This window comes from Dermacentor albipictus, chromosome 5 (assembly GCF_038994185.2).
Source record: "Dermacentor albipictus isolate Rhodes 1998 colony chromosome 5, USDA_Dalb.pri_finalv2, whole genome shotgun sequence".
NCBI classification, from domain to species: domain Eukaryota; kingdom Metazoa; phylum Arthropoda; class Arachnida; order Ixodida; family Ixodidae; genus Dermacentor; species Dermacentor albipictus.
This window is the reverse complement of record NC_091825.1, coordinates 64,731,424-64,747,124: the sequence shown is the minus strand read 5'-3', so window position 1 is coordinate 64,747,124 and position 15,701 is coordinate 64,731,424. Positions and strand designations below refer to the sequence as shown.

Here is a 15,701-nt window from a genome sequence, read left to right as displayed (position 1 = left end):
GACAAATTCCGAACATCTGCACATGCCGCGATTCCCTCTTCATAAGCCTACAGTACATAGAAGCTAGCTTCTAAAGATATTAGAAACGTATTCGGGGAATCTAATACGCGAATAGATGTCGGCGCTACACACTCGATAACACCACAAATGTTCAAGAAATCAACAGCAACTTACGAGGCGTGCTGCCAGAATGGGCTTTCTTTGAAGATGCGAAATTTTCGCACAGTAGTGCAGAGAAAAATGACGGGAAGGTTTTTGTTTACAGTATTCGTGCAAAGAATAAGGGAAAGCAAGTAGCAACAACACCTAGCTGTAAAGTTAACACACAGATTTTCAGCATCTCAGAACGATCGTTTATGCGTCCATTCCTTTCGTCTACATCTGCAGTTATTCTTTCTTGCTGATTTTCGTTTGTATTCTCGAGAATTGTATCGGGACCCTGGCGGCAGCAGAGCCTTCAATTTCTTACAAGTGTGAGATGCTCAAACCATGCCTGACTGATCGAAGAACGCACCACTGCAGGGTAAACGACGCATACAATTCCCAACTCCCTAGCGCTTAAGCGCGCAGCTTGCCCAGAAAAACGACAGATGCAGTTACTTCCCACCCCCTCATTTCCTCCTCTTCATTAGCTCTAGTATAACCGCTCTCCATAGCTGTAGAAAGGCTAAAGACACCACTGGGAGCTGTCAAGGTCGCTGGCTCTGTGCGACGCTCAGAGCGGTATTGAGCCTGGCGGCGTGATTGATCATCCTGAATAGCTACGTGCAAGCGCTAGTTTTAAAGCGAAAAGCTTCACTACGCTTGTCGACACCGCGCTTCGCGCCAGCCCGCGTATAGGCTGTTTCACATGGGGCGATTTTCAGTCAGCGACACAGCGAATTCCGTCGCTCAGCGACCGCCGCTGCGTAGTGGGCTCTCCGCGACTGGATTCCAACAAGTTGGTCGTGCCGTCTCTCAGTCGCAGCGATCGGCGCGATGTGGGAGGGGCAATGTGTGTCTTACCGCGCGTTGGTATCGCTGTGAAGCAATGTCGCGCGTCAGTTCTAGCTATGGTTGGTGGGCGTTTCCGGCTTAGGAGCTTCATGAACATTTTTCTTTTCTTCCGCTTACATAATTCGTTTGAAAGGAGAAGCTGCATGATATCCAGGTCGGGAGACAGACCTGCTTCAACATAAGGCACGTACCTATTTGATCGTCGTCAACCTCTTCATCGCTACAAATTGCGCCAGCTACTTATATACATGCACCGTCAACGGTAGTTTGTTGTTCTGCAAAAGCAAATACTCATCCAGGGAAAAAAGTTGCGGCTTCCATAGTAACAACGAAACTAAACGGAACCGCCCACCCCACCAACGCCATGCCCACGCTCATACTTGCGGTGTTGTGCAGCGCCTCACTCACCGTCTCTGCAAGCTGTTGTAAAGTCTCAACGCTTTTAAACGTTACAAATGGTGTGCCTTTTCTATCATCAAATAAAAATAGGAAAATTGGAATATTTGACTAGTTTCCATGTTGCTTTATGCGAAGCATCTTACTAGAGCTCAACCCAGCTCCTGAGGCGCGGCGGTGTCGCCTTCAATGACCTTTGACCCCATGCCATACCACGTGTCACCATGACGTCACCACAGAGGAGAAACGGGGCTCCAACTCGCGCCGTCACTCGCGGCATCGCGGCGGTATATAAGCAGCTGCGCTTGTTTCTAGGTGGCTTTGGCTCAACTCTTGCAAGATGGGCTGGGTGGGAATCGAACCAGGGTCTCCGGAGTGTGAGACGGAGACGCTACCACTGAGGCACGAGTACGATGCTTCAAAGCGGTACAAAAGCGCCTCTAGTGAATGCGGTGTTGCCTTAGAAACGAGCTGTTTCTAAGGCTCAGGCGAGCGTCGCTTGCTCAGGCGCACACTTCGTTGCCGCGCCGAACGCTGCGTTGCTCGACGCTCACCGCGTCCAATGCGGGGCGCGTAGTCGCTGCGAACGTAGCCCATTGTCTTACACCCCTTGGCGGTTCGACGGGAACGCTGTCGCCTTCCACTCTTGAAGGCGAAGCAGAGTAACGCATGAGTTGTGTCTTCGTCTAGCCGAACCAAATATAGCCAAGCAACAGCAGTTCACCAGGCTAAACAGTGGTTCAACAACTAAAATAAACGCTAGTATGCTTCGCATCCTGGGCTTAACCTTAGCTAAGCCACAGCCATTTTTTTTATTTAACGATGCAGGCATGGATACTTCGTGAGCAGGAGGCAACCTTGCGCATCGCTGCGACGGATATCGCGCTGTCACAAACACGTGTGAAAGCTGTCAGCGAAAATCGCTCTGCGACGCGCGCGACAGAACGATTTCTTTCGCCCCAATCGCGCCATGTGAAACAACCTTAAGTCGGAATTGGCTCCGTAAGCGTGTTCGAAGTCGGCGCAGGTGGCCACTGCCGCGCGCTGTGCGTCATCGTTTGACGTTCGGCGCAAGCGCGTGTTTATCGCGGAGGCCGACTATGTAACCGCTTGCGAGAAACTAGGCGTGCACATTCAACATGGAAGGAGAAGAGAGTGATACTACCGATACAGAGAGCTGTCTTTATGGCTGTACAGAAATCGCAAGACAATGTGCCTAAGAATGATGAGTAAAGAAGTTTAATAATCCTGCATAACTTATGGCATATATCATTTATAAGCAATTTGCATAACTACACAAGGCACACGTATAGCATAACCATAAGGTAACCAAAGCACAACCATAAGCTAAACCATAAGCATTTCCATAACTTAAACCATAAGCATATCTATAAGCTAAACCGTAAGCATATCCATAACTGAAACCATAAGCATATCCATAAGTTAAACCGTAAGCATATCCATAGGCTAAATGATAAAGCGTAACCATCACCTAAACCGTAAGCATAACCATAAGCTAAACCATAAGCATCACCGAACCTTTTCGCTTCCAGATATCCAGGCTTAACCTTAGATAAGCCCCAGGCATTTTTTCGGACTCCAAGGGCCAAGCACACGCGACGAGCGGATCATACGCCTCTCGGTAAGCGCTGAAAACTTTTCCCTTTTTTATTTTTGCGCACAAGTCTTAAGCGCTGCTCAAATTCAGCGAAATTATATCGTGCACCTAGGCGCGCGTGCATGCGTGAGATTTGGGAAACAAGAGGTTAGGGCCACTGAGAATTGACAAGCGGAAAAATTTGCGGATTCATTAGGCATGTAGGGCCCACTCCGCCATACTTATCGGCAACAAGGTAGCCTTGCTGCCTGCGGGATTATCTTACTGAGCTATACCGAATGCTCGATTGCGGTAGTGGGGAAGTTCAACCCCCCACCCCTGTTTTTTTTTTACATGCTCCAGTGCGGATCTGCAGGCTTTGACTGATGCCTGACACCGGCGAGAGACGCTGAGAGCGAGTGGGGCTATACTAATCCAGGTAGAACCAAATTAGGAAGGCCCACTAAGCTTGACCAACACACTCCCTCACCAGAACAGTAATTGGCCTCCCAGGTGCAGTATTCGGCCACCCCATCCCACATGGCTCACTCAATTACCCAATGCACCTCAGGCCCCAGCAGCTGCGAAACACCTGACCAAGGCGGCGGTCAGTCCTCTAACGCAGCAGAGGGTGCTAAGAACCTCTGGATCAGGATGGGCCGCCAATACAAACTGACCCTTGCAACGTTTAAATTCGAGTGAGGCTAGCTTAGCAGGACTCTTGGAGGAATTATCAGTCATTGTTTGGGATATTATCTGCCTTAGTGAGATTAGAAGAACAGGTGAGGCTTACACAATGCTAAATAACGGCCACGTCCTCTGCTATAGAGGTCTCCCTTATAAGAAGCAATACGGGGTAGGATTCATTATCCGTAAGGACATGGCGGGTAATTCTGCATAGTGTCTAATTCTGCAGCATTAACGAGAGGGTAGCAGTAGTCGTAATCAAACTTAGTAAGACGTACAGATTAAAGGTAGTACGAGGATAATGCGGGTGTACAAAGATAAGTACACCCTCATTACACCCATAAGGGTGTGAAAATTTCAAGAGTGTGCAGCCACCTGGTGGCATAGAGCTCAACCACACACAGTAGCAGTAACAAAACGTATTCATCTTTGCTGGTGGTATAAATTTTTCGCAGGAGTGTAATCATCAATACGTTCTTTGTGTAGATATTTAAAATCTTTTCCACTTGGTTAGAGCAATATTAGCTCCTTCTTTGGCTGCTGGTTAAGCTCTGCGCTGGACCATGCAGACCGATCAGGCCGCTCACGTACGTCTACGCTAAAGTTCCTTAATCTGCTTGAGTTCATGCCTACAGCCACCCAGCTTGCCTGTGGTTACCGGAATACCAGACACGGTCGGCGCTACGACGGAATGCTCGCAACGCACGCTGCTTCGATAGCTCTCGCTTGGGATCGACGGCCAAGCGGCTAGCGGAGAGGTTTCGCGCAGGCGGGTGCGCGCTCCAAAACAACCGGAAGTGGACGATGTGACGTCGCATCGTGACGCAGGACCAGTGAGGCGGAGCTTAGCCCCGATCGCTCGGCGAACGAGTTGAGGAGGAAAAGCATGGCTAGGGAGGAGGGTAACTTGTAATAGCTTGTAGCTGCATTAATACGTAACGCTTCCCTTAAATTGTGGTGCGAATGTTCTACTTAAGCTGTACCCTACGCGTCTACAAAACTTTTCCGAACCGTTTCAGGATTGGAGAGATCGTATCTCCCTACCTGACTCCTCCATTTATTGGGATCTTGTAGCTTTTTTATTGAGCACTACGGTGGCTGTGGACCCTCTCTATATATCCTTCAGTATTTTTACATACGGGTCGTCTACACCCTGATTCCGTAATGCCTCCATGACTGCTGAGGTTCCGACTGATCAAACGCTTTCTCGTAATGAATGAAAGCTATGTATAAGGGTTGGTTACATTTCCGCACATTTCTCTATCCCCTGATTGATAGTATGAATGTGGTCTATTGTTGAGTAGCCTTTGCGGAATTCTGCCTGGTCCTTTGGCTGATAGAAGTCTAAAGTGTTCCTAATTCTATTTGCGATTACCTAAGTAAATACTTTGTAGGCAACGCACAGTAAGCTGATCGGTCTATAACTATTCAAGTCTTTGGCGTCACCTTTCTTATGGATTAGGATTATGTTGGCGTTCTTGAAAGATTTCGGTACGCTCTAGGTAATCAGGCATTGCGTCTACAGGGTGGCCAGTTCTTCTGGCACAATCTGCCCACACACCTTCAACAAATCTGCGGTTACCTGATCGTCCCTAGCTGCCTTCCCCCCTTTGGATAGCTCCCAAGGCTTTCTTCATTTCTTCCGGCGTTACTTAGGGGATGTCAAATCCCTCTAGACTATTGCCTCTTGCATAATAGTCGTGGGCGTCACTGGTACTGTATAAATCTCTATAGAACTCCTCAGCCACTTGAACTATATTATCCATAATAACAATGATATTGCCGGCTTTGTTTCTTAACGCATACATCTGCTTCTTGCCTATTCCCAGTTTCTTCTTCACTGCTTTTAGACTTCCTGCGTTCCTGAGAGCAAAGGAACAACTTTCAACGCTACAGCGAACGCTACAACGTTCCGTTGCGCAACTGTGTTTTGGCCGTTTCCCACCACATCTGAATTGTTCATAGCTCTTACCCTTTCCCTGTATTATCTGCCTTGCACTGTTTTCTTTGCTCTGTCGTTTTGTTTGCAAGTTATATCTTTGAATTGTAATAATTAGCGCACTTCATTGCTTTCTTCTGTTTTGACCAACAGTGTTTTGTTGCTTTAATTGTGACCCACTCCTGTATGAGCCTGTAAAAAGGCTTACAGTATTGCTAAATAAAATAAAAATAACCCTTTCCACACGTTAGAGCGATGCGATAGATAATTGAAGCTGAGCATCCCAAAAAATATCTATGCTGCGAGGCCAAATTGCAACGGCATTAATCAAACATTTAAACATAATTGTTACGCACTTTGCAGCGGTCAATGTAAGAAAGACTTCATTACCCTATTCATTGCTACACCTCAGGGTTGCGAGAACACCGCATTAAGTTGACCAGCCAGGTCATGAATCTTCCAGCTTGTTCGGCTACCTGGGGCCCGAAGGTGGCCACCAGCGTGGAAGTCGGTGTAGCGGTTTCTGGCGGCGTGTTAACTGTTACGTTTATGGTGACCGTGTCCGCTTGGATGTCTGAAAAGGCAGGAAATATTTGTTATTTACTTTGGCTGTAAAAACGTTTCTAAGAACAGAAGGAGAAACAGTTTGAATGGACACAGCTTTTCAGTGTGAAAGAAACTCTTTTGACAAGATAAAATCTTTTTTGCGGTAGACAGCTGTATTGTAAAAATTATATAAACTATAGAGAAATGAAAGTGGACAAAATTAAATGGTCTCCAATCCACCCTGTGAAGCTGTTTGGTCTGCAAAGCTGCAAACGACAACTAGTACAATTTATTGCGACGTAGCTTGAAATGATTCACACTGCGACATTCACATGCAAGTTCCATAATTATTAGACTATGCCATTTCAATGGCCTGCGATTTGACTTGCGACGTTACTTCCTGCACCTACAACATGTGGACCAGCGAGACGTGAATTGCACTTAACCACACTCTGGCCGCGCCTCGTGTGCCCGATATTCTTCAGGAGTCCTCATTACACACACCCTTCGCATAGCACTGTCACAACCCAAACCATTTGGTTGGCGGGTCATTCTTTTACATACCAAAGTGCACTTACATGAGTCCCTGCTTTATGTGCTACAGTTGCCTCTACCCAGAAACTGCAGCTTATGAAATCGTACTTTTCACCGGGAAACGCTTGCGGTGAACGCTATGCGTGAAGGCGAGCTTTCTGGTCCTTTTACGCGGAAGTGCAACTGACAAGCTAACACAATGCGCGAATACCTGTTCGAAGCCGTCAAGGAGGCGGAGGTGGAAGGCGCCTGGAGGCGAAGATAATCGCGTGCGGCGGAGGTGCGCTGGGTTGCCCGTGACCTCATCTGCCTGTTGCTGCAGGTTTTGTTTGCGATACGGACGTACCGAGTTCGTCTCCTGATAACATCGTCCTCGCGTGCCGTATGCTGTGTGTGCGAGTGAAAGCGTGGCTCAATATCGCGTGTGCAAGGGAGGACAACAGGGGGAAGCACGCCGTGTTTCCATTGAGTGGGAGCGGGGAGGGGGGGGGGGAGGCGTTCTACTGCGTCGGCTGGTGCGTAAATGGTACGGCTGCGCGCACCCCGTCTTCAATAGCATGCGTGACGTGGTCAGTGCAGGCGTCTAGGCGCACCGAGGGCCAAGTTTCGTGCGCGCTATAGCACCCACGCGATTTCACATCGCATGCGTTCGCGAAGTGAAACGTCACTAACTGTTTTTTCATCTACCTGGCCGGCGCCGCGGTAGCGCGGAGGCGAGCGCTATCTGTTGGTGCAGAAAGAAACCCAACGGCGCACGCTACGTGTGCCCTTGCACTGTTTGTCTATGGCAACGACAGACCCATTGGGAAATAGACTTATGGGGTTTCACTGTAGAAATTCACCGACAATTACGGTACTCCCCAAGGCGAAATTTGAGCGCCGCTGTATACCTGTTTTCACTTCGTGGTTTACTGGGTGGTGCGGACAATCTTTCTCGTGCAGCACGTTGAAAACGAAGCGAAGTGTGGCGCGACTGCCTCGCTAACCTGGAGATCGCGAGAGTCGGCGCGTGGGTGAGGCGTGGGCGCGATTCACAGCAGCCCCCGGCAGCATATCTACCAGACGACGCGCGCTACTGTGGCGCCACCTGGTAGCCATCGTCGCCGCACTATGCTTTTCTCACGCTTTCGCAATACCTCCTCCGCTTTCCGCCTCATGGTACCACTGAACCCTCCTCTCCATTTTTTTCCACGCATCTTACATACCCCGTTCCGACCCATGTTCGCTTTTATCTTTCGCCTTGCTCGTTCGCTTGGTTGTTGCTCGTTCGTTTGCTCGTACGCTCGCCGCAGCAACAGTTGACATTGGAGGGAGCTGTGCCCACAACGTCAGCATTACGCGTGTGTTGCACTACCAAATGTGCCATGGTGGTGGCTGTGTCTATGTCCACATTCTTGGTACTTATGTATCCATTAGAGAACAACGAAACTGCTAGACAGCACTATTAGAGGCCGTTTTTCGCGGAAGATATGATAGGCTGCGTGCCGTTCTGATGTCTTGGGCCAAGATGGTTTTCGCTTCGCCCGGAGAGCGCCCGCCACGCGTTCGCCACTGTCGCCATGCCAGCTTGAGCCTGGTGACACTCGGCCCCGCATCCCTCGACGAACTCCGTGCAAGGGAGGACCTGGAAGTTCGTGCCACTCGTATGCTGGGCCAGTGGCTCAGTCAACGGGCCACCACCATCGATCTCCCTGTGGATCCCCCCCTGCCTACTACCGCTTCGAAGCCTCTCCATGACGGCCCCCAGTACAGGAGCCCCATGCTTCGGTCCCGCTCCCCCCCTCCGACGACGAGGACATGGATATATTCAGCTCCCGGAAACGTGCCCGCGAGACGGAGAGCGAGGACGAGGAGCCAACCGGCGACGGAAGCAGCCGTCGAGCTCTGCCCCCAGCCCGGAGCAGCTAGCACACGGCAGCCAGCTGCCACGTGCAGCCACCGGACCACGGCAGCGCCATTTCCCCACACTCCTGCGAAACAGCCGCCACCCAACGTTAGCCGCCACCTCCTCTCCGCCTGACGGAGGCCCTCCAAAAAGGGCGAGCGCCACCTATCGACATCCCGCCGAGTCTACGGCCGCCTCCTCCGCGCCCCCTCCGAGCAAGGGCGCGCCCCCACATTACTAGACTGCCACATCAGGGCCCTGATAACCCCGCGGCGCGGTTTCTGAAGGACCCAGCATGCCAGCGTGCTTCGCGGGCGAAGCCAAAGGGGAAGAAGACGCAGAAGAAGAGGAAGGAGCCTGCCCATGTTTCCCGTTCGTCTCCCGGGGCAACGGACGACTCGCGGCGCCCACCTGTTACCCTGGTCACACCCAGCGTGCCTACAGCTGCAGTACAGAGAGGGACACCATCCGCCCGCGAGTCCACCACGTACGACTTCACGCTGGTGCAGTCCAAGAGGGACCTGCGGCGTGCACGAGCCCTGGAGACTGCTGCACTCCCGGTTGACCCTGCGGTCGTCGGTACGGTGCTCTTCCGTCCCTCGGCGCCCGGTGGAACCTTCCGAAGAGCACCGCGCCTTTCACTCGCTGCAACTTTTTCTTCGCGGCCCGGTGTTGCAGTGGTTCGCGTTAACCATGAATGCAACATTCTGGCAGCCGATACTACCACACGGGAGTGCCTGGAGGAGCTGCTAGCAGTCCCTGAGCTGCACGGAATCGCAGTGACTGCCCGACTGCCAGCCGAGCGCGGCAAGAGCACCGGCTTCCTGCACGGGGTGGTCGGGTTACCCGTGGACACGGACCTGCTGGGAGCCATCGAGTCGAGCGTTCCCGTGCTATCGGCAACAAGGGAGGAGAGCACCATCAACATCCGATTAAAACAACACTAAAACTGCCTAGTGTTGGGGACGCAAGCGGCTTGCGTACGCAAGAACTAGGGTCGACGTTACTGCGCATGCGCAGACCGCTACGTCTACTTGCGTCCTTGGGTTGTTGGAGCGGCCGAAAACATCGCTGCCCCTAAGAGGTCAAGTTACCCACGTGACTCTTGCGGTGTAGGAGAACTTACGAGTAGCTAGCGGGTAGATAATCTAATAAATCTTTCGCCAAGTGTCGACAGATGTCGTTTTTATGTGTATTAGAAAGGTTTAGCGTGTCTGGTATTCGGATAAACACAGTTGGGGTGTTGGGGCGGAGCCATAAACGGGAGCGTCCTGCTTGGTGCATCCACCTGGCGGCGCAAAGCTCAAATCGACAAAAGCAGCTAATATTGCTGTAACCAAGTCTATTCTACTTCGCTGCCGGTGTAAATTATCGGCACTGGCCTAATTGGGTTGCTGCCAAAAATTTATACCCGCAGCAAAGTAAAATACACTTGGTTACTGCAATATTAGCTGTTTTTGTCTGTTTGAGCTTTGCGCCACCAGGTGGCAGCACAATGCAGGCCGCTCTAGTTCATGGCTCCGCCCCAACGCCCCAGCCTGCGTTTACCCGATTACCAGACGCTGTAAACCTCTCTATTAACTGCTTCTAATAAAAAGAGTTTAATGTACTTTACTTCATATGCTTCATTTCATATTTTATAACAAGATAACGCAGCAACGATCAGACGGTGGTGCTGTGAGCGCATGGGACCTCATTGCGGTTTGCGTTTGGGGCCGCTAACCTATAACACGTTTCTGCTTGCGTACGCAAACGCACCCAAACGCTTGGGGCTTCAACGCCTTGCGTCCCCAATACTGGAACTCTCTAATGAACAGACTGCACGGAAGAGGCAGCCCCGTGCGCTTGGATTGCGGCGAGGAGGAGACGCTTGAGCACCTTCTGCTCCGCTGCCCAGCCTTCGATGTTGAGCGCACTGCGCTCTTTGCGTCATACCGTCGTGTGGGATTGCCCTGTGACTCTGAGGGAGCACTTCTCGTTCCGGCAGCCCACCTTTCCATCGTCAAGAAATTGCTTCCTGCCCTATTTGACTTTTGTTGTGACACGCAGCCGAGAGCGCAGCTGTAAGCCCTGCATTGCTTCTTCAACCTTCTCGTTATTTTCTCCCGCCTTCTTTTCCTTCTCTCCCTGATCTTTTTCTCCCCACTCTCCTTTCCCTGTGCAGCGCTGTTGAGGTGTCCTCCTCTGAGAGACAGTTACGGCACTGCACTTCTCTCTTCCTCTCCTTCAATAGTCACTACACACTCTATTAGAGGCCACCTCAGCAAATGTGCACGAACCATTCTTTTTGTGTAACCTAACAGCATACTGTCTCTGAAAAGTGAGGGTGAAAGAGCAGGCACAGTGGCTTTAATAAAGAACAATCGTCTACGTGCTGTGAGCGTTCGTGAGACAATATCTGCAGATAACACTTTTTTCTCCTTTTCGTGGTCGTAAAATACCGCTCTTACTATATATAGGTTTTCACTTTAACACTGGTGTCATTACATCACACGTTTGCAAAAACCAATAAGAAAAAAATATATTTTGTGCCTTTAATTTCATTGGTTACATTGTGTAGCACTTCTGACACTTTACTTTGTCCACATTCCGTGCCACCACATCACACAAGCATCACACATCACCAGCATCACACAACTTGAAGAATGGGTAAATGTCTTACTAGTGTTTTCCAAGGTCACATTTGTTGTATTAGCTGAAATAGGCTGAGAGTTTCTGAGTGCATCTCTTGTTCTGATGCGGTCTGCAAACCTAACGGACATCTCTCCCTGGTTTACGGACATTTCGAACTGTAAAAGAAAGGATGACTTATTATTTTTGCTGTCCAATGTCCCCATGCCATAAGCAAACGCCAGTTTTAGTGAAACTTAGCGTACATGGCTCATTGTTAATACACTTTTTCAAGAAAGATGGTACGTGACAAAAACGGCGTTCACACACTTGGTCTTAGAGAAGTAAACACATGCATTGGCGTCGCTATTCAACGAGTTCTAATTACCGGAGAGCCATTCCTGCGTTATTTACATTTCAGGTATTCCGGTGAACGCAACCAGCATATCAAGGGCCCAAAGTGTTTGCTGACAATACTTTCATTGCTATGGAAATTTGCATTCCTATTTTACACATGTGCCTAGGTTTCGTTTGATTAGACCAGCTGCTACAAGTTCATGCGGACAGCTTTTAAGGTGCCCTGCAAATCTAGTATTTGAATGCAATAAGTAAGAGTTGGCAGATGATGGTCACATGTGCAACTGAAACCATGCACACATGGCCAGGAAGTGGCTCAGTGAATAAAAGCCAAGTAGCACAATACATGATCGTCCATCTACGTCAAATATATTTTTAAATCTTAAACGTTTCTGACTGCTTAAAGAGGCTCTGAAATGCCTTTGAATATGCGCAGTAAGAAAACGCATCCAATCTGTAAAAGAGGCTTCTGTGAGCAAAGCATTAATGCACTGTATGTGGCAGGAAATTTACAATCTCGTAGCGAAAATGGTGAAAAATCTCCCTTGGCAACACAAAATTGCAGTAAAACATTCTCAGCAGTAAGTTAATTGTTAAGATTCCATGAAATAAATGAAACATATGCGTCTGCGATCTGATAAAGACTGTAAAATCACTTCATCTTTGCACGGCCGGTCTATGCACGATATTTATGTAATGCTGCTGCTGCTGCGCCTCCGATTTAGCAGCATCATGCTACGTAGCATGCTCTACCTGGCTGCCACGAAGTACCGCATTTACTCGATTCTAATGCGCCCTCCATTGTAACTCACACCCGTTTTCTGTGACCCCCCCCCCCCCCAAAAAAAAAAAGGAAGTGCAATAGCGCGCACGTCGTGCTTTCATATCGAAATACTATTTTCTCTCATTAAAAAAAAACAGTTTTATTCCAAATGCACTAAAGTTTGGACGAATAAAAACACAACGTACCTTGCAACTAACCTTAACACAACGTACCTTGCAACTAAGATTCTTAGTGCGCCGGTACGAGTTGCGTGGGGCAATAGATATCGCTCGTCGTCACCATCAGACAACTCCTCATCGATATTAACAGACCAAAGCATTTCATCCTCGGTGCCGTCCATGGCAGATGGGATCGTGCACCATGCATCTTTCGCCCATACAGTAAAGTCCTGCAGCGAGGCACGCTTTATTTTATTGGCGGGCGTGAATTCGTGGCAACCGCTGACAAGGCATTCGGTGTAGAGCGCCCGAATTCTATCTTTCACTGGCTTGTTCGAACCAACATCGAGTGGCTGGAGCCGCGATGTCATGCCACCGGGTATCGCGACAAGTTCGGTGTTGCATGCAGCCAGCTTGTCCTTGATACGCTTATCAAGGTGGCACCTGAACGCGTCGAGCACAAGCATCCCAGGCAGACCCAAACTTCCGCCAGGTCTCTTCCGCCAAACGTTATCAATCCAGTCAGCGACCAAGTCCGTGCTCATCCAACCTTTTTTATTTGCACGCACAAATCGCGCCACTCGAAAACATGACTCCTTCCGGGAGAGTCTTCCGTCTGGAGGTACGGGGGCTGCTCGTGCCCATCCACACTGCAACAAAGCATTGCGGTGATTCTAGTTTTTTCGTGGCCGGAAGGCAAAATGCGCACTTGCTTCGCAACCTTTTTTTTTCAACAGTTGTGACCGTTTCTATGGCGCAACTTCAAAACGTACCACTGAAAACTGAAATTTCTCTTCATATTCTTCTGGCAATTATTGGCATATCCTTGTTCGCCTTCGAAGAGAAAAGTCTTTTCTCTTCATAAAATTTGACAGCACCTGCTCGCTTTGAAGTCACTCCGCTTGAGCCCTAGCTTTCTGTGGCTAACTGCATCGCCCGTACTTTGAGCAGATCGGTCGTGACAGGCCGCTGTGCCGCTCGATGTTCTTGCACATATTCCGCAAGGAGTTCTTCTATTTCGGTCCACTGAAACCCTTCCTTGGTGCTTTGTTGGCGAAAACATTCTCCTTCTGTTTGCGCCAGTCTCACACGCAAGTTTGGTAACTTCGAACGCCCGTGATGCGGCCTGATTTCCGTCCGTCTCCACGCGCATAACTTTCCTTTTAAATGCGGCGTCATGGTGGACTCAGCGTTTCTTCACAGTCGGCGCTTCCAGGCTGATTGAATAAATGCAGAAAAGGGGAAGACAGGAGGTAGACTAGGGGAGCTATTCTCGACATGCATGCCGGCTGCACGATCGCCATTATCCGCTATGTTGACTCTCTCACTGGCTGTGGAGAGCGCACGTGCCTTGAAATTTGTGCCGGGAAAGAGAAGTTCTACAAAATGCAATTTTGCGTTTTCATCAAGATGACAAAACGTGACGTGGAGCTGCAAATTTTATCGACTAATACATTTCCCGAGAATGGTATTGCGAGTGCGGCGGCGGCAGCAGAGCCGTCAATTTCTTACAAGTTTGAGATGCTCAAACCATGTCTGACTGATCGAAGAGCGCACCACTCTAGATTAAACGAGGCATACAATTCCCAACTCCCTAGCGCTTAAGCGCGCAGCGTACCCTGAAAAATGACAGGTTCAGTTACTTCCCCCTCCCTCATTTCCTCCTCCTCATTAGCTCTAGTATAACCGCTGTCCAAAGCTGTAGAAAGGATGAAGACACCACTGGGAGCTGTCAAGGTCGCTTGCTTTGTGCGACGCTCAGAGCGGTATTGAGACGGCGGCGCGATTGACTATCCTGATTAGCTACCCGGGAGCGCTAGTTTTCGGACGCCAAGGGACAAGCAGATGCGACGAGCGGATCATACGCGACTCGGGGCATCTCGATAAGCTCTGAAAACTTTCCTCTTTTTATTTTTGCGCGCAAGTGTTAAGTGCTATTCAAATTCAGCGAAAATATATAGTGTACCTTCGCGCGCTGAAGACCGCGTACATGCGTGAGATTCGCGAAACGAGAGGTTAGGCCCACCGAGAATTGACACAATATCGTGCAACACGAAATCAGTACGAAAAGGGCTTCGCAAATACACTACCTGCATACCTTGTACATGCTTTCTCGTGACAACACTAGAAAATAAAACGCAGACAAATTCGGAGCATCTGCACATGCCACGATTCCCTCTTCATAAGCCTACAATACATAGAAGCTAGCTTTTACAGATCTTAGAAACGTATTCGGGGCACCTAATGCGCGAATCGATATCGGCACTACACACTCAATAACACTAGAAATGTTGAAGATCTTATCAATAGAAAATTACGAGGCACGCTGCTAGAACGGGCTTTCTTTAAAGATGCGAAATTTCCGCGCAAAAGCTACCGAGAAAGATGACGGGAAGGTTTTTGTTTACGGTATTCACGTAAAGAATAAGGCAAAGCAAGTAGCAACAACACCTAGCTGTAAAGTTTACGCACTGATTTTCAACTTGTCAGAACGATCGTTCTTGCTGCTTTTGCAGGCACATGGCATCTCAGCTCTGAAGCAGTCTTTGGGCGACGCCTTTTCATGTACAGGCTAAAAGCATGCTAAGTGATATATGTGGTGACAAGCTTGTTTCTGGTAATGTATATTGACTTAGCAGTCTGTTCACTATCTGTAGACCGAACCAGCTGGAAAATGCTCCAGTTTGTGAAGTGCGCCTTCCCGCAACGCCGCCTCGGTCGCTCAGTCGCCTGGGTCTAGCGAAGTGTAGTTTACAGCAAAGTCAGAGCGGCACGCTCCAGCGCTGTAGCAGACGACACGAAGCGCCTCCCCGAGGTCCGTGTGCGCCTGCCCCGCTTCGCTTCGATGCGCTGCCACGCCGGACGCACACGAGCCTGTACGTCACCTACGAGTTCACACTTTTGGCCTGGCATGTACGTTGATGGATCCGTGAATGGAACTTCGTCTGCTGCTCATGACGACGAATCGACAAGCATAGCCGCTGACTTCAGCCGATCAAGGAACAACTGGTGCAGTGATTGCCTTATCGTCAGTCTACAAATACCGGGATCTGGCAGCCATTCAGAGGGGCGTGGAACCAGCATGGCAGAAGCGGTTCCGCTCATGTTTTTCTTGCTGCTCTTGCAGGTTAGTAATCCGCACATGCATTACTTTCGCACGCATTTTGTTTTTTCCGTTCCACCCCAAATGTTATTTGCTTGCCTGAAAACTC

The 15,701-nt window shown here is 49.6% G+C and overlaps 1 protein-coding gene across 10 annotated transcripts in view; it reads right to left on the bottom strand.

Annotated features, from left to right (window-relative positions):
- LOC135911706 (uncharacterized) overlaps positions 1-15,701 on the bottom strand; it is a 288,230-nt gene that overhangs the window by 88,725 nt on the left and 183,804 nt on the right. For 9 of the 10 annotated variants that reach the window (XR_011514481.1, XR_011514482.1, XR_011514483.1 and 6 more), the window contains 2 exons: positions 11,243-11,369; positions 6,006-6,189 (listed from right to left, as the gene is read on the bottom strand). The gene's annotated coding sequence lies outside the window, so the exon portion shown is untranslated. Of the gene's footprint in view, positions 1-6,005; positions 6,190-8,991; positions 9,135-11,242; positions 11,370-15,701 lie in introns of those variants that run through there. The other variant, XR_011514485.1, reaches the window with a different exon arrangement.